General features: G+C 42.3%; 1 protein-coding gene across 6 annotated transcripts in view; it reads right to left on the minus strand.

Annotated features, from left to right (window-relative positions):
- TSHZ2 (teashirt zinc finger homeobox 2) overlaps nt 1-18,855 on the minus strand; it is a 444,239-nt gene that overhangs the window by 205,964 nt on the left and 219,420 nt on the right. The gene's annotated exons all lie outside the window — the stretch shown is intronic.

The following is an 18,855-nucleotide window of genomic DNA, read 5'->3' on the forward strand; positions in this document are numbered from 1 at the left end:
GTGAAGTTCAATGCAAACAGCTTTAGCTGGAAAAAGCCAATTACAGATGATTTTTTTTTCTCATTCGTGGTGCCCTTTTATTGATGTTGGGAGAGAGACTCCTAAGTAGCAGACTTCCCAAAGCACAGAATTCTGAGTTAAATTTTCCAAGGTCAGGTTTATTGTTTTACATCCTCGTCCTCTTCTCTCCCCGTAAGTGTGTGAGTGTGAGTGTGAGTGTGTGTGTGTGGTGGGGGGGGGGGGAGAGTCCACCTCAACATCAAAATATCTAAAGTGATACAAGCAACTGATCAGAATCAAAAGGAAAAAAAACTGTCATTTAGAATATAAAAATCAGCAGTCTGCTAGGTAACGAGAACCATTCGATACAAACTTTGTGTTTATAAAGTACACCATGGTAAAGCTTTGAGACTTCAGTTTGTTAAAAAAAAAAAAGAAAAAGAAAAAAGAAAAAGAAAAAATGGAAGAAGGAAAGAAAGAAAAATGAGAAAAAAATACTGTAACAGCCTTACTTCCTTTGAAGTCACTACTGATATAGCTCTGAACAGATCCATTCAAGTTCAACTAACATCAGACAAATGTTTAGTGTATCAGAGGAAGCCACAAAAGCAAGGATTTCATCAATATTTCACAACAGCCTCAGGGAAACTGTAGATTGCAATGCTGTAGGGCAGCTAATGGAATTACACACAAGGGTTTTGTACATTTAAAATAAGCAGCTACTAAAAAAAAATTACCCTTCAGTTTGATAGAAACTGTATAAAACTGCAGATAGGAAACAATTAAATTGCTCCCAACATTTATCCATGTCACTCTGATAGGTCATTTAATAACAGGTATTACTGTGTGTGTGTGTTTTCCTCTCCTCCCCCCGATAAGGCAATAATAAAGATTAACATTTATGAAAAGAAACATAAAATATAGCACAGCCAAATGAATAATTAAAGACAGTTTTGAAGAACGTTTGCCATTGTGTGCCGATGAAGTCACAAAATATGTTTATATGAAATATAATTATAAATAGACAGAGGCTACAAGGGAGACCCACTGACCCTTGCTTGTTTTGATGTTAAAAAATAACTTTGAAGTATTTCCTAGGAACGTGTGGGTTCCCCTGGATCTCCTTTATATATTATTATCTGGTGAGACTCAGGATTCTGAGCGACCGGCTTTCTCTTTTGGAAGATTTACAGAGGTAGACCTGGAGCTTGCAAAATTCTATTCAGTAAGCCGGTGTGAGATCAGCATTTTCTCCCCTGAAGTCCTTTGTTGGAGTAAAAAATTCTGCATATGAAAGCAAATTGCATTTTCGAAACCGATACTTCTGTGACCACCAAACCTCACCTGCCTTTTCTCACCCTTGGAGCTTCAACTCCCTAAACAATGACCCCGCTATTTATTTACATTTCACAGGAGGTGGAGTTTTCAGACACCTCAACAGGGGCAATTTTGCCTCCCAGGAGACATCTGGCAATATCTGGGGGCATTTTTGTCTGCCACTGGATGGGGTGGGAATGATGGAAATGCTACTGGCATCTGGTGGGACGCATCTAGCATGCTGCTAAACACTGCCATGTGGGCACAGCAGCCCACAGTAGAGAATTACCCTACCCCAAATGACAGTATTGCTGAGGCTGAGAAACGCTAAGCCATTCAGACGCCTGAGCTTTATTAAAATAATAGCAATAGCCTTGTTAATATGGTGTCTTCTCAACTGCTCACTGGTTTCACACACGTGTATTAGAGCGCCTCTAAGTGAAACTTACAATGCTAAGTCCTCTGGGAAAGGCAGTGAGGATTTGACATGCTTACTGACCGCAGGCTATTCTAATTAAAAGAAGAGATTTTATATATATCTATATATAATACATATATACACATGTACACGTATGTATACACATACACACATACATACACATTTATACCGGCGTACACATATACATACATACAATAATAGCTACTATTTACTGAGCACATAGCATGTGAGAGGTGCTTTGCATACAGTATCTCATTTTACCTTTACAACAATCCTGGAGGGGAAATATGTTATTGTACCCTTTTTGTAGATAAGGGGACACTGCCCAAGGTCATTGTCAGACTATGGCTATGGCAAGCCTGAGACCCAAACCCTAGGGCTGTCACCAAAGCTCCCATGGCCGCTGGGCTTCTTTGTAGCTAAGCTAGGAGTGAGTGTGAGTGTGCGTGTATGTGTGTGTGTGTGTGTGTTTGCCTGTAGTGCCAGAGTGCAAACACCTCTTCCGTCCCATCTGCAAGGAAGGAGTAAACGACGACTCGCAGGGAGGAGGGAGGGAAACAAGGCTCACTTTGGAGAAGTTTCCAGGTTAAAGATAAGAGGAAGGTAGCTGGAGCAGGTAGCTGCCAAAGGGGAGGCTTGGGCAGGGCAGCTTTGTTGTGTTCGTTTATTTGTTTTATTTGTTTGCCTTTAGAGGGAGGATGTGTGAGCCAATGTGCAGAGAGAGAGGGACAACTATTGCAGGTCAAGTAAAAATGAAGTCAAAGGAGACAGAGAGGCGAGGGGGGGCGGGCCGCGTGCAGAAGCGGGTGGGGATGTCAGCGCATCTGAAGAAACGTCTTTTTTCTTCTGAGCCAGCAAGTTAGGAGAAACGGCCGTGGGAAGAGTCGGAGAAACTGAGCAGGAGAAAAAATCTGGGAAGTCTCAAGACCCGTGGTAGAGTGGGGAAATAGGTCGCCTGCCGTGGAAAGGGACTGGAGCTTCACGGGGCTGGGTGGAGGCGGGAAATGGGACAAAGAAGAATCCAGGTGGGCCCGGCTGGGCCTGCGTGGAACTGGCCTGATGGGCAGCCTTCCCCAGGCGTCCCCTGCTCTGGGAGACACGGAGAGAAGGCGGACCCCACCTGCCCCTTCCCTCACGCATCTCCAGCAGAGTCATTCCCAGTTTGAGGAAAAATAAGTGGGTTGTTTGAATCTTAGACACGTAGAATTGGAAAGCCATTTAGGATTAATGGAAACTGTAATAAACTGAGAGCATTTGCCCTATCTGAAGGCTATGCATTCAAATTTATTAATGTTTTGCTGGTTGACCAAAGCAAGTTGGGAGGTTAAATGTATTTTGTGAGCCATTTATTTCCAACTCCCACCTTGCATTCTTTTGAAGATTATATGTGTGTGAATGTGTACATATACACTTAATCAAATATGTATATTTATTCTATATGTCATATATATTCTTTATTATATATTATAATTTTATAGTATTACATGTACTTTGACACAACTGGAATTATACCACAAATACTGCTGTAATGGAATTTTTCATTTATCCTCCAAATAACATGAAGTTGAGGGAATTTAAACCTATTCCCTCTTCTTCTTTTATAATTTAAAGTTTACACTGCAGAATTACTGGAATAGCAACCAGGCCACTTTTCCATTTGTTAAAAATTTCTTTAGCAGCAGTTGTGACATCACAGAAAGAGACTTGAGTTTGGACTTGGGACAAATGTGTTGAAGTCTCCGTTCTGACAATTAATAAGCCGTACAATTTTAGGAAAACTACTTGGTGTCTCTGAGTTTCAGTCTTCTTAGCTATAAAACACAGCTACAAATAGTTGCCATAGCAGTGTTGTGAAGACTTGAATGATTCAATGATGTAATCTCTAATAAAATGCTGTGCAGTCTCTACGGTGTGAAATCAATGTGAGGGTTTTGAGGATATTAGCATGCCCTCTGCACCCAGGGCACCTGGGGTCTGGCCATCCCATCTCCGTTAACTTTTGTCGGGACTCAGCTCTCTTTGTTAATGGGTCAATCAATCACTCAATATTTATTGAGAGCCTACTATGTACAAGACCCAGGGGACCTGTGATGGGCTCACGTCAATAGAAGTACACACTGCAGGACAATTAGCAAGCCTATTTTGACTTGACCTCAGGTTGGCATAGCAGTGGAATGGTCCCTAAGCGTAGGAGGTGGTGAGTGAGAAAAGAAAGGAGGGGAATAAAAGAGTGGGTCTGCCTGCAATAGCTTCTCACTCCCCTCAGAGTTCAATAGAAGAAGGTGATTTCAACCAGCGATTGGTAATCTATGCCCCGCAGGCCAAGTCTGACCTGCCACCTGTTTTTGTAAATAAAATTATATTGGAACGAAGCCACACCTATTAATTTACTTATGGCTGCTTTTGTGCTACAATGACAGAGTTGAGTAGTTGCAACAGAAACCATATGGCTTGCAAAGGCAAAAATATTTACTCTCTGGCCCTTTACACAAAAAGTTTGCCAACCCTGATTTAAGCAATCTCATGAATAATTAACCCTCGCCAATTCTTGTGCACGTATGCAATGATAACAACGATGTACTAAGTTCTTAGGGTGAACCGGAGAATGAACTAGCGTTTTACATACATTTTCACATCAAAGTTTCAAAATAACGTCATGAGAACAGTACTGTTATTATCCCTATTCTGTCGATGAGGAAACTGAGTCTCAAAGAAGTTAAGGAACTTGCCCAACGTTGCACAGCTAGTCAGTGTGATTTGATCCCAGCTTTGTCTCATTCCAGAGACTGTTTCTCAATCGCAATGTCAGAGTTTTCCAAGCTTCAGTCTCTCATGTACCACACTCATCATTTATTTTCATATTCACAACCTCTTTACTATTCTTTGCCATTTTTTCTTTGAATTGTCACTTTATTTGTTCCTTTAGTTTGATCTTAGGAAATTATATTCAGATAGTTTGGATTTGATGTACTGGTCATATATGTATATTTTAACTTTTTTTGAGATAATTGTAGATTCACATGCTGTTGTAACAAATAAAACAGAGAGATCCCATGTGCTCTTTACCCAGTGTCCCCAGTGATAACATCATGCTTAACTGGAGTGCAATGCCAGGAAATTGACACGGATACAATTCACCAACCTATTCAGATTTCACCGGTTTTACCTACGCTCATGTGTGTGCAATTTTATCACATGTGTAGATTTGTGTGACCTCCACTACAAAAAAAAATAGAGAAGAGTTGCATCACAAGGATGTCTTGTGCTACCCTCTTATAGCGATGGCCACCCCCCACCCCATCAACTCCTAATCTGTTTCCCATCTCTATAATTTTATCATTACAGGAGTGTTATGTAAATGGAGGAGGTAAGCTTTTGAGTATGTAAGCTTCTGAGATTCACTTTTTTCACTCAGCCTAATTCTTCTCATATATTTTTAAATTCACCTTGAAATAACTGTATAACTTTCAGAAGTTAAAAAAAAAAAAAGTCATTGATGTGAAATTTATCTTGAGTGCCACCAGTGGTACCCATGTCATACTCTAGGGAGCCCTGCCATAAGCTGTAATAACACCTGATAGGCAAATAGACAGATAGATAATGCAGCCATAAAGCTGCTTTTGAATAACAAAAACCTCTAGATCAATGCTGTTCAATACAACTTGCTGCAACGATAGAAATCTGAAGTGTCTGAACTGTCCAATATGGTAGCCACTAGCCTCGTGGAGCTACCGAGCACTCAAAATGTGGCTCGTTCCAATGAAGAAAGGAATTTGTCATTTTAATTGATTCAGGTTTACATTTAAATCACCACGGGTGGCTAGTGGCTTCTCTGTTGGATAGTGCAACTCTAGATATAAAGGGTAAACTATTAAAAGAATTAGATAATTTTTTTGTTTTCTTATACTTCATTTTGTCAACGCAATGACAACCTGAAAAAATAAGAAATCTTTTTATTTTTAATTATGTATTTATTTATTTATTTATTTATTTATTTATGGCTGTGTTGGGTCTTCGTTTCTGTGCGAGGGCTTTCTCTAGTTGCGGCGAGCCGGGGCCACTCTTCATCGCGGTGCGCGGGCCTCTCACTATCGCGGCCTCTCTTGTTGCGGAGCACAGGCTCCAGACGTGCAGGCTCAGTAGTTGTGGCACGTGGGCCTAGTTGCTCCGCGGCATGTGGGATCTTCCCGGACCGGGGCTCGAACCCGTGTCCCCTGCATTGGCAGGCAGATTCCCAACCACTGCGCCACCAGGGAAGCCCCAAGAAATCTTTTTATAGTCTTCTAATGGATTTACTTGTTGGGATTTGACCTTGTTCTCTAAGTCTGCACGCGTCTAAGTCTTATATTAGCTCTCCAGACACCCTGGCTGACTCTGGGCATTTGGAGAACTTCATCGCCTCACCAGTTAGCATTCAGAGTGAGCCCAAGAGAGCCTGCTCCTGAGGTTCCTGCCTTTTAAGTGACACTGTGCCCTGTGTCCCTCAGAACAAAGGGCCAACTGACAGAGCCTTTGGATGCCCAGTTATAAATTAACGCAGACACACTGAGCACATGGTATCCTGGAAGGTTATGAAAAGGTCCTGTTGATTACGAGGGTCTCAGAACAGCAGGCTGTCTTTAGGAAGACACGAATTTCAAGCAACTGCTGGTGGTAATATTCATAAATCTTTGCTGATTGACAGAACCTGCTCTTGATGAATTTAGTTGCACCCCTGGTCTGGAACAAGGTGCACCACCGGAAGCTGAGTGTCCGGGGAGAGGCAGGAATGCTGAGGTTTCAGAGGGTGCTGGCAGCAGTGTCATGGAGAAGGGAAAAAATAGCAATGACAACTGGGGGTACCTGGGGACAAGTTTCCAAGAAGTCATCTGGCAGAAGAGGTAAAATTTGTAAGGAGGTGGGGTACAGTGGATTGCTGCAAATGTTAGCACCAAACCAGGTATTTTCTCGGAAAAGGAAAAAGAGTGGTCTGTGTTCCCTTCTTATTTCTTTTAGCCTAAATATCACGGGCAGCAAAAACTAGCTTTTGATCATTAGACATCCACACTCTCAGTGATGTGGACCCATGAAAACACAACATCAGCATGAAGGTCGTTACCCTGGCCGGTCTCTTATTTCGCCTAACTTCACGGATCTGTAAGGCGTTAGCCATTGCAAGAGATTGATATGATAGTTTGTGAGTAATTTGGATGAACTATAACACTAACCCAGTAAAGGATTATAATTTTAAATGTGTCCAGAAAATAATTGAAACTCTGGCTTAGCTTCATCATAATGCAAACTGCTGGGTATATTTAACAGCTGACTAGCTTAGCATGAATATTGCTTTAGAAATGGGGTCATATTGTTTGTACGAGACAGTATTGCTCTCAAACGCATTTAGGAAAAAAACAAGAGATTATGAGTATACTTTTAACCTCTCTGTCTCTCTTTATCTGTGTTTACTACGGTGATTTAGGTGTTTGGTATTGTTTGAAGGCAAACACAAAAGGTGCTGGCATTTAAAACAGACCTGGTAATGAGCCCTTGGACATCAGATTCCTTCTAATTACTACTTTGTCAGAAAATCTCTGTTCCCCATCAATCCGTTTTTCTGTAGGCTGGTCAGAAATGAGAAAGATAAGATCATCCCCTGATGACCACAATAGATATTATGAAGAGGTGGCGCCCCTAGTTACCTGTAGAGTGTTTGTTTATTTTTAAAATGTAATTGCCAACATTTAAAGAATGGAGATTTCACATAAAAATCCAGATTTATGGATGTTCCTGAAAAGTCCAAGGATTTGGCAATACTGGGCCTGCTTTGCCACTGGGTGCCAATCCCTGGGGCTGAACAGGTGCTGTTGCCTTGAGATGGAGAAAAGGCACTCCGGTTTACAGCAGTTTTCTCCTGGCCTGTGTTTAATTTTTCCGCTATAGTCATGTGAGTTTTTAATTCCAGGTTCCCAATATCATTTTCTTAGTCCCTTACACCCAAACATTAAGTGTGCCCTACAATGTGTCAGGGAGTGCATTACGGGTCCATAATATCCGGCAGCAAACTTTCTCTGTAAAGGACCAGTTGGTAAACACTTTAGACTTTGTGACTCATAATGTTTCTGTTGCAACTACAGGACTCTGCTGTTGTAGCACAAAAGCAGCCATGGTCATTCGTAAGTGAACGGGTGTGTTTGTGTCCCAATAAAACTTTATTTGTGGAAACAGGTTGGCCCATGAGCTATAGTTTGCTGAGCCCTGACAGAGGAGAAAACAAAACAAGACCCCCAAACTGGCTGTTAATCAGTAACTCTGTAGAGGCATTTTTCATCAATACAGAACTTTCAGGAGATGTAGGAGGAATTCCTCCAAAGGCAGTGCTCAAACTCTGAAACCACTGTCCTCAAGCATGTGTGGGTGTGGGTATGTAACTCACTCCCCTTTTCGTTTATTCTAAAAATACTGACTGACTCCTAGTAATTGTTCGCTCCTAGTATCATCACAAAAGACTTTCCTCAAAAAAAAAAAAAAAAAAAAAGGAAAATGTTTCAACTTTGTTCCTTCACGGAAAATGAGCTAAGATGGGTTGTTCTGACTGATGGGTTATTATTCCCCTGAGAAGGAATCATCGTGGTGGGGCAAAAGCTGAGAAACCTCATTGTTCTTTATTTGAGAGGGAAATAGTTTTCTTGTTTTATCTCTTGGACCGGCTACGCCTTAGCGTCGTAATCAGCATAGGTGGCAATGCCAGCTCTCTTTCCTTAACTGTCCTTTGAATATCATTTAATGGCTCCTCAGTTTCCTTTTTCAAAAATGAAGAGTTAGAACCAGATTGGAGGTATCTTAACTGGTAATTTTGAACCAAATCTATTCTGCATACATATTTAATTTGGTCCAGAGTATTTAAAAACAAAATATGAATTAGCTATTGACCGAGGGAAATCAGAAGAGCTCACCAAAGTATCAGATTTTTGGCTTCTTTTGAACAATTTGAAAATCTGCTAATACTGCACATGCATTCCTCCATGTCTATAGTTGGCTGGGGATGAGTGTAGGTACCTGCTTTGATCATTATGCGTCTTCACTAGGCTTGCTTCACCCGCATAACGGACTTGTCCTGATAAGCCTTTGAATTTGTAACTTAAGGACCAGATCTTTGGTAAGGCCTCCTTTAGAACTCGATTTCTAGGATTCTGGCCCCTCCCTGTAAAGCAACAGTTACAAATTGCCAGCCCATAACAGCTCCCAAACTTTGTCAGTTCAAGGATGAGTAACATGAGATATCACCTCACACCGGTCAGAATGGCCATCATCAAAAAATCTACAAACAATAAATACTGGAGAGGGTGTGTAGAAAAGGGAACCCTCCTACACTGTTGGTGGGAATGTAAATTTGTACAGCCACTATGGAGAACAGTATGGAGGTTCCTTAAAAAACTAAAAATAGAGCTACCATACCATCCAGCAATCCCACTCCTGGGCATATATCTAGAGAAAACCATAATTCGAAAAGATATATGCACCCCAGTGTTCATTGCAGCACTATTTACAATAGCCAGGACATGGAAGCAAACTAAATGTCCATCAGCAGAGGAATGGATAAAGAAGATGTGGCACATATATACAGTGGAATATTACTCAGCCATTAAAAAGAACAAAATAATGCCATTTGCAGCACCATGGATGGACCTAGATATTGTCAGACTGAATGAAGTAAGTCAGACAAAGGAAAACAAATATTATATGATATCGCTTATATGTGGGATCTAAAAAAGGGGTACAAATGAATTTATCTACACAGCAGAAATAGAGTTACAGATGTAGAAGCAAACTTATGGTTACCGGGGGTAAGGGGGTGGGGAGGGATAAATTGGGAGATTGGGATTGACATATACACACTACTATATATAACATAGATAACTAATAAGGACCTACAGTACAGCGCAGGGAACTCTACTCAATACTCTGTAATGACCTGTATGGGAAAAGAATCTAAAAAAGAGTGGATATATGTATACGTATAACTGCTTCACTTTGTTGTATACCTGAAACTAATACAACATTGTAAATCAACTATATTCCAATAAAAATTCTAAAAAAAGGATGAGTAACAATGATCTGATCAATACAGTAGGGAGTTATATTTTGCTGACTATGGTTCAGTTACAAATCTAACACAAAATGAAGCAGAAACAGGGATGAACGGCCCATTTTCAGTCCTTCGTAACTGCAGGAGGAAAAAGCAACAACAATATTTGCTTTCTTCTTAGGGATGTTAAAAGCTTCACAGATTTTCTTTCTTGTTCCTGGCTAAACTGCTCAAGATTGTTCTTGTGTTCAAGAAGCCAGAGGGAGGGACACAGAAATGGATGGATGAGGACACCAGATCTTATGGGGGAATTCATAGCATTTCAAATAGACTCTGTGTTTAGCTGGAAGTCTCAGGCCAATGGAGAATGGAGAAATTGGCGTTATGTGAAAATACTGAGCAAAGGCCTCAGAGGGAGGGACAAAGAAGATCTTCTTTTACCGTAACTGTTTCCCTGTTGAAAATGGCCACTTGCCACGGAGCCAGAGGCTCAGCAGGCTGCAGCTCTCTTTCTGACCAGTCTTGTGTTGAATCAGCTGATTCATCATACTGGGCTGATTAAGTCTAATTAGGTAGTCCATCTCCTAGACTAACCTATATTAGACTATATTAGGTAGTCTCTAAAACAGGGTGGCAAACTCAGAGGTGCTGAACAGGGACCAAGAAAGTAACATTACGTCATTTAATAAATATGTTAGAATAGTCTTCACCTTCATAAAGAAAGATACTCTCTCCCATTTTTCTTGCAAGCTCTCTCTGTCTGTTCCCTCACTTTTAAGAAACATTGCTACGGGAGACATCTCATTTTCCTTATGAAAAGAATGACAAAATTACAATGATAAATAGTTACTGATATTTGGCCTCAGGGAGACGACAGAAATAGGTGGGGACCAGGAGGAATTGCTGAGTGTCTGCGCCGTGAGAAGGGTGTGGCCACAACCCAGCTCTGGCTGATCTTGCCAGGCACCAATAAAGAACCAATGTGACAGATTTTTGGCCTTTGCAAAAGAAAGGGGAATTTGAATTTTTATGTAGAATCTCCTGGTCTCCGATTTTGGCAATCGTGTTTACTTTATTATTACTATTATTAATATTACTGTTATTATTATATAGTATTTTGAGTGGGCCAAACAAAATCAGTCTGCAGGCCAAAGTCAGGTGTCCCTTTGCCAACTATTTTAAAGTTTGATCTTGGTCATGCGTCTCAGTTTCCCATCTCTCGATGCGAATCACAATAGGTGCCAGCTGAGACAGCGTGGATGGTTGAGCACACACACAGCTCTGTTACTTGAAAGCTACTCCAAGCACATGTTCTAATCGCAAGTCAGAGGCCTTCAGCCTATAGACATAGTCTTTAGAGAACAAACAGTGCAGAATAAAAGACAACACCATGCCTTGAAAGAACCAGACTGAGACAGCTGACCTCGTGCAATCTGCCATTAGCACAGCCCACATCTGAGCCTAGGCTTTCTTACTCTTAAGAAGTCTCTCTCAAGGTAAAATACGAGGCTGTGTTGTTCGGGGAAAGAACCCGTGATTTTGCGTCTGAACCATCTTTCCAGCGTTAATTAGATTTGCAAACTTCCCTCCACCTCAGTGGTTTCTCTGCAGAGTGAGCATAAAGCCAGCAGCAGTATCTTGGGGTTCTAGAAGAGCTTTGTGGAAACCAGGGGTTACAAGCTGGGGGAATCAGGCCCGATGTATAGCCCTCAAACACATTCTGTCTGGCCCACACATTGTTTTAAAATTAGAAAAATTTCACGTGTAAGTATAAATGCGGTCTGTCTCCTGAAAACAGAAGTTCTGACATTACTGGCCCTACACAGTTGCCTGGCAGCGCTGTACCTCTGCTGCCCCCTCTGGACTGAGCAGCAGGGGTCGGCCTTGGTCGCACCCCCCTATATTACACCAGCTCTCTGCCCACCCTCCCTGCCTTTACCAATCTGCCATTCACATTTGCAGTCCCCGGCCCTAGCAAATCTAAGGTGCTATGCTAATGTCCGTTAGGGGTGTTATTCTGATTATTGTTATTCTTTTCCATCCATGATCCCTGTGAGCCACATATTTGCTTCTCTGGGGCTCAGTTATCTGGTCTTTAAAATGGGAATGATAGCATCTCATTTGCTTGGAGCCAGGGGCTGTGGTGAGGTGAGGTCCCCGTTGTTTCCGGAGCTCCCATCGTGTGGGGCAGCCAGCCAGCAGAGGGCGCTGGTACAAAAGGCTGCAGGTGGACCGATCCAGGAGGGAGCCGACAGGTAAGGCAGCTGGGCAGGTAGGAGCTCTCACGTCCTACCTTTCACAACTTGGGAGGACACAACTTTACAGAGTGGTCGTGACAGGGAGCAACTACTCATCTATCGATACAACCGTACATCACCAGCCGTGTGACTTTCTGGAACGTGTAATGCGACCACAAACTTTCGAATGCCGCAGCCTGACGATCAGACGCTAAAAATAACGAACGGTCTACTTCTGGAACAGAAAGAAATGGCCCCTTTGGACACTGGAAACGGGCCATTTCCAGCTCTGCTCACCGCCAGAGCCCTGCAGAGCCCTGCATGGATTTCTCTGGGCGGTGGCGTCTGCGGAGGAGAGCTCACTGCATCTGAACAGTGTGTTTACTTTCAGACAAGTTGGTCCCAGCAAGATGTAGACAAATTGGAGCAAGTTCAGAGCAAGCCAAATGATTAAGGGGAGAGAGGACTGATTTATAAGGAATGATTAAAGCAGCCCAACACGTCTGAGCTGTCTTCTGCGGGTGACGAATCCGGGAGTGACACACAGGAACTCCACGTACCTTTGAGGGGTGTAAACAGCAAAGAGGAGGAATTAGCACAGTGTGAGTTGCTCTTAACAGCATTTTCTGGGATGATGTTGACACCAGAAAAATGGTGATGGCCAGTAAGAGCTGGTTGGGTCACACTTATGCTCGAGAATCATTTAGTGTCCTGATGGTATCTGGCAGAAGATGACATTTTTAGGCTAGGCATTCATGGCCTTCTGTAATCTGGCCCTGGCCTACCTTTCCTTCTACTTCTACATCTTCTCTTCCTTGCCAGGAACCCCCCTTCCCACCCTCCACCCCATTTATACTCCTGGTTGCAGCCTCCATGACCTAGTCTTTTTCCCTCATCAGGAACTGAAAGGCTTAGGAGCCAGCAGTAGCCAGGCTGGTGAAAGGAGCAGTGAAAAGGGCTGGGGGCAGACTGAGGCCCAGTGTCTGCAGCGCCAGAACAAATGACAATGACGTCACTTTGATATTTATTTCATATAACCCTGAAATACTAGTGTCTTATTAAAAAGTGAGCGGGGGTCCCCACTGTGTTCTATTCTTTGTTCTCAGATGCTGTTCCAGGTCTGAGAAGGCCAGAGACCAGAGCTAAGGCTCTTCTGTCTTTTGCATTTGAGTCTCTGCAAGTTGACTGGAGAAGCAGGTTTTGGCTAAAATAAAGAATCCTGGGAGGTAGGTGAAGAGTCAGATCTCAGAGACAGGCATCCGGTTCTGGGGAAGAAGGAGGAGACAGGAGGGACACCAGCCCCTTATAAAGGGAGGCGCTAAGCCCCAGGGGAAAGAGTGGCCATTAGGTCCAGGACCTCTTATAGTCCTTTCTTCCCCATCCCCATTATCCCATATTCTTACGTTTTTAATAAATTATCTTCCCCACTTCTTCCCTCCTCAAGAAAAATTTTCCAGGATGCCTCCATGATGGGAATCTGATTGTAGACCACAGCCAGAGTAGTTCTGGGAAACAGGCACATGTCTAATAAAAGCTGCTCAACCTCCCTTGTGTACCAGGAAATGAGAATTAAAACAGCAACAAGATACCCTGGAATGGTTTAACCAGTGGAGGGGTGTGGTGAGAGCACTTTCAATATGGCATATAACAATCCAAAATGCTATTTTGGTCTACAAACTAGCACAATAGACTGAAAAGCTGCAAACTGGTATTGTAATCATGGGATGAGGCGGGCGGGCTATGGGGGAATAGCCCAGACAATGTTTGCCATGTGGCCTCGGTGCTGTTAGATTTTATCATTCTGTTCATAGCAGCCTCAAATTCAGGTTTTGATAAGATAAGCTAAAACAAAACAACAAAGCACCAAACAAAAATCACATTTCTGCAGGAGGATAAACACCAATGGGTCTGCCCTTGGGCATCTCCTGGTCTTAGTGACCATTTGGACTTTTCACCCTGCCTTTCCCTTTCAAAGGCCATATCCTTCCTTCACAAAGCTTTCTTTGATCAAGCTCATTGCAATTACACTCTCGTCTCAGATTCAGGGCTCCTTATTATAATAATGATAACAATAACAATAGCATTTATTGAGTGTTTACTAATCACCAGGGGGTACAAAGCACTTTACACATTTTCCCTGGATTAATTCTTTTCTCTGCTCAAATGCTAGTTGCTTAAAGAGACCTTCCCTGAATATTCTTTATGACAGTGCACTCCACTTCACCCCCAACTATGCCCTGACTCTGCTTATTTTTCTTGCACAGCATTTAATAATCTGACGTAGTTCATAATTTATTTAATTGTCCATTGTCTGCTTCCCGCCACTAGAATATAAACTCCACGAGGGTAGGGATCCTGTGTGTTTTGTTGTTATTTTCTCAGTACTTTAGACCAAGCCTGTTACATAGTATACATATTGAAATGAGTATTTAATGATATCAATTTGAATCATTTCATTTGATTTGGGATACTTGCCATATTTTACTTTGCCCTGTACATTACTGTGTAAGTTTAAGGTCCTCATACTAGACTGGAAGCAATGTAAGGCCAAGACCTGTGCCTTATCTGTGCCTGCATCTTCCCCGGCACCAGCTTTGCTTGTGGCCAACTTAGCACAATGTCCTACCTATAACAGGCATTCAGGAAATACTTGTTGAGTTAAATCATCCTTTCAGACAAGGGAACCACAGGATATTATAAAGCCAGGCTGGACTCACTCTTAGGAGGCCTGGTATTGCCCTTTAGATGTCAAAATACCAGAGCAGTTTTGTTTTGACTCTCTTTTTTCCAGGTAGTATTCAAATCTCATGTGTGAAGTGCAACCATTGAGGTTATCAATGTTCATTGGCATGAAATTGCAAAAAAGTCCAATTAGTTTGTTGATTAAATTCTTAACGGTATCCCAAATTATGGTGTTTTCAAAAGAAATGAAGTTTATTTCTACAGGAAATATTTCTCCATCAAATTTGTCTGTGTGTGTGTGTGTGTGTGTGTGTGTGTGTGTGTGGCCTAGTACCGTGTTTTACTCATGGTATACAGCCCAGTTTTTCTCATTGACTGGTTGATTAAAATTTAAACACTTTTTGCTGTGGATTTGATCAGTGATGCAGTCAGTTCAGTGCAGGCATTGAAGAGTGCTGGGTGGCCCGTATTTGCTCTAGTTGTAATCATGCAACCAGGTGCAGCAACAGAAGGAATTCAGGGACCAGCTTTCTTTAAGGACTAATCCAGACTCCCGATTGTCATATTTCTTCAGAGAGAGCCAAAAGGTACAATTTTGCATACATTTTCAAGGCGTGAACAAGGAAATGATAACAAACTTTCAACCAGTATTCTCTGATGGCTAAATGTGTAGCCATCTGAAAATTTATTTAAAAGTTTTTGCTTTTGCTTTTTTGGCTGTTTGCCATATGTTGCAAAACTCTATAACTAAATGGAAACTGAAGTTTTATCCTCCTTACTATCAATTACATACTGCACTAGTCATCTTTTTTTTTTTTAAACAGATTCTTTTTTTTAAAATTAATTAATTTATTTATTTTTGGTTGTGTTGGGTCTTCGTTTCTGTGCGAGGGCTTTCTCTCTAGTTGCGGCAAGCGGGGTCCACTCTTCATCGCGGTGCGCGGGCCTCTCACTATCGTGGCCTCTCTTGTTGCGGAGCACAGGCTCCAGACGCGCAGGCTCAGTAGTTGTGGCTCACGGGCCTAGTTGCTCCGCGGCATGTGGGATCTTCCCAGACCGGGGCTCGAACCCGTGTCCCCTGCATTGGCAGGCGGATTCTCAACCACTGCGCCACCAAGGAAGCCCTAGTCATCTTTTTTATTCTTCCCAGTGTCCTCTGCTCTTCCTTTGATTGACAACAGCTTGGTTTGAATTTTCCTTTGGAGCAGAACCCACTCCACTGTTACTTTCAGTCCTTGTGATTCAGGGAAAGCTAACCTACCCCTCGCCACCTGATGAACATGTGACCCAAGCTTAGCTCTTCAGAGTGTCCTGTCCTCCGGGCCACAGGGAGAGGTCCAGAGATGGGCTTCTGACCCAAACCTGGCGAGTAATGTTACCAAGTCCAAGCTCGCTCTGCGCACCACATGACAGGCCAGTAAATCAGGAGACGAGGTGTTGAAGCAGGGAAGACGACTTTATTCAGAAAGCCAGCCGGCAGACCGAGAAGATGGTAGACTAATGTCTCCAAAAAAACCATCTTATCGGGGTCTGGATGCCAGTTTCTTTTATAAAATCAGAGAGGGAAGTAAAGTAAAAAGGCAGAATAGAGAGGGAGAGGCAGGGAGGAAGTAAAGTAAAAAGGGCCATCAGTCTTGTAAAACGCCTCCTGCAATGGCCAGCCTCGGGGAGGGGATGTGTTAATTTCTTCTTTCTTGCAGCCAATCACAATCACAGGTGGGTAGGGTTCCCTGCGGCAGGCCATTATGTATGATTATAATAACAAAAGCAACGAAAAGCAAAGGCTAAAGTCAAAGAAACAGATCCAACATGGAATCAAAATTGGCTCTTCCCTGTTAAAATTAGAGTTGCAGAATTTCACTGAAATCATTGCAAAGCAGTCCTTTCTTTCCTGCTGGTTCTGAATCAAGGGGACCACCTCCAAGACGAGAGAACCTTTTAAGAATGAAGCCAGCACAGAGGAAAGCAATTTGACTCCTGAATCCAGCCATATTGGACCAAATTTACCTCCACACTGTTTGGTTAAAAGACGCAGTAAAGTCTCTGTAGATGCCCATTTGAGTTGGGCTTTCTGTCCTTTGACACAAAAACATTTTCTGACTATTATACAAGTTATTTCCCCCCAAAATGTGAGCTAATATTTCAGAGTTCCACTTGGGGGGTTCAAAATTCAAAGACTAGTGCCCATCACACCCTTATTTGAACATTATTCTGTGCTCTGCCGAAGAATGGCAAGAAAGAGTTTTCCAGCAAAGATCTGTTAGTATCCTTTGCTATTTATTAACAGGAACCTACCCTCAACTAGTATCATCATTTAGAGAAACCAGATGACAAGCATTGGATTTCTCCAAACATTTTTTTCCCCTTAAAGAAGCAGCTCAAGTATCTGCCAGTATCTTGTCATTGCTTATGTAACACTTTAAATTATTGCGAAGTGATTTCTCTTTCATTTCCATGCTCCCTGTGCCCAGCCACTCTGGGGTTCCAGGATTCCAGGGAGCTGCTAACCTAAATAGACCGGCCAGCTTTATGTGGGCACCCAGGCCTTCTGCAAGCAGGCCTTTCGGGACCATGGGGAGAGCTAGGAATGACGTCAAACTTGCCAGCTTATGTGACTTTGATGTGATTTAAACTTAGGTGGGCAGTGCAAATGGGGACAGGCTAGTTATAAGACTTTGTGGAGCCCTCAGCATGCTTGCCTTTGGGGACCCTTCCCCCCATAATAATATCAATACTAACACAACACTGTAAATCAACTATACTCCAATAAAAATTAAAAAAAAACTCTTCTGGATATTACTTTAAATGTTTCCATATTTAAATATTTTCTACCTTAAGCAAACTTTAATAAATTTTTATGGGTTCTAAAATTTTCTTTTTTTTCTGATGTGAGAAAAAATAAAATATTTTCTTTGACCGTAAAAGTTCATTTGTTTCCCTCTGATCTTAAAAGAAATTAAAACATTTTTACAGGCCCCTAAGGGTTCCGTGGGCCCCAGACTTATTCTGCCTGATGGAGCCAGGGGTCCTGGCTGGGGGCGTCCACAGAGTTCCTGTTTTGCTTTGTTTCATACAAAAAAGAGCTTTTATCTTAGATCATCAGAGGTTTAATTTTAAATGTAGATCTTGGATAACTGTTTAGTGACCTCAGGCAAGTTACTTAAAATCTCAGGGCCTGTTTTCTCATATGTAAATCGGGCATGATAATAATCCCTCCCTCACAGGTTGCTATGAGAATTAAATGACTCGATTCAAGTAATGTGCTTGGAAGAGTCTGGCACACAGAGAACTTCACTTAATAAATACCAGCTACTAATACTACTGCTGCTGCTGCTTTTACTATTTCCAGACGGATTCTGTGAGAATGTAATGATCTGTTTGTTTTCTCCTCCTTTTCTCTCGTCTTCCTTTCTATCTTTCTCTCTTTTTCTTTAATTACCAAAGAAATATTTCTTATAAAAAACACAAACGCTGCAGAAATATTTAAAGTAGAAAGTCAATTTCACACACCCGTTCGTCCTCCCAGAAGTAACCTCTGTTAAGAGTTTTGGTGTGAACACACACACACACACATTCACTCACACACACACAATTTGACTGAGATCACAGCTATGTCATATTAACTTGCTTCTTTAACACTTAACTCTATATCCCAGCAATGTCCCCAAGTCAGCACACACTTGTAGAGGGGGTCATGTTCCTTCCTCCAGGTGGTTGCCTCCGCCCATGAAATAGGCACTTCCGCTCGCTGGGAAGAATGGAGAAGGATCTGTCATGTTCTCTGCCCCTCACTGTGGCGAGCTCTCTTTTCTCCACAATGTTCCCCACACAGGCTCCTTGTGTTCAAGGCCATTGCTCAGCTGTTTCATCTCATATTCATCCACACATGTACTTTTCTTTTTCAAGTGTTACCCAGAAGGATGGGGGGAAATATTCGGAAGCCCATGTTGGCTCAGCTTCAAGCCAGCTTTTCCCAAGCAACCCTGGTCTGTGATTCCGTTCGGACTCACGTATTCATTTCTTTGACTGTTTGGAACTAGGACGGGAGGGCTTTCTGACTAGCACTCTTAAACCCTGACAATATAGTGCTACCGGTCAGGTTTTATGTGTGTTTG

This window comes from Balaenoptera physalus (assembly GCF_965194825.1).
Source record: "Balaenoptera physalus genome assembly, chromosome: 16".
NCBI lineage: Eukaryota > Metazoa > Chordata > Mammalia > Artiodactyla > Balaenopteridae > Balaenoptera > Balaenoptera physalus.